This window comes from Arachis hypogaea, chromosome 13, assembly GCF_003086295.3.
Source record: "Arachis hypogaea cultivar Tifrunner chromosome 13, arahy.Tifrunner.gnm2.J5K5, whole genome shotgun sequence".
NCBI classification, from domain to species: Eukaryota; Viridiplantae; Streptophyta; class Magnoliopsida; order Fabales; family Fabaceae; genus Arachis; species Arachis hypogaea.
The window spans coordinates 50,671,441-50,672,187 of record NC_092048.1 but is presented as its reverse complement, the minus strand read 5'-3'; the positions used below and the strand labels follow the sequence as shown (position 1 = coordinate 50,672,187).

Genomic DNA, 747 nt, shown 5'->3' with positions numbered 1-747 from the left:
GGAAGAAGCATCTCCATCCCTACCATTGGAGCAAACAGTTTTGAGCTGAAACCTCAATTAGTTTCTCTGATGCAACAAAACTGCAAATTTCATGGACTTCCATCTGAAGATCCTTTTCAGTTCTTAACTGAATTCTTGTAGATCTGTGATACTATTAAGACTAATGGAGTAGATCCTAAAGTCTACAGGCTCATGCTTTTCCCATTTGCTGTAAGAGACAGAGCTAGAGTGTGGTTGGACTCTCAACCCAAGGATAGCCTGAACTCTTGGGATACGCTGGTCACGGCTTTCTTAGCCAAGTTCTTTCCTCCTCAAAAGATGAGTAAGCTTAGAGTGGATGTTCAAACCTTCAGACAAAATGAAGGTGAATCCCTCTATGAAGCTTGGGAGAGATACAAGCAACTAACCAAAAAGTGTCCTTCTGACATGCTTTCAGAATGGACCATCCTGGATATATTCTATGATGGTCTGTCTGAATTAGCTAAGATGTCATTGGATACTTCTGCAGGTGGATCCATTCACCTAAAGAAAACGCCTGCAGAAGCTCAAGAACTTATTGACATGGTTGCTAATAACCAGTTCATGTACACTTCTGAGAGGAATCCTGTGAGTAATGGGACGCCTCAGAAGAAGGGAGTTCTTGAAATTGATACTCTGAATGCCATATTGGCTCAGAATAAAATATTGACTCAGCAAGTCAATATGATTTCTCAGAGTCTGAATGGAATGCAAGTTGCATCCAACAGT

General features: G+C 41.1%; 1 non-coding gene across 1 annotated transcript; it reads right to left on the bottom strand.

Moving 5' to 3' along the window:
• Positions 1–324: 324 nt before the first annotated feature.
• Positions 325–432, bottom strand: LOC112739227 (small nucleolar RNA R71). The gene has a single exon (XR_003170164.1). It is a non-coding gene; the product is annotated as a small nucleolar RNA R71 (small nucleolar RNA).
• Positions 433–747: the final 315 nt, after the last annotated feature.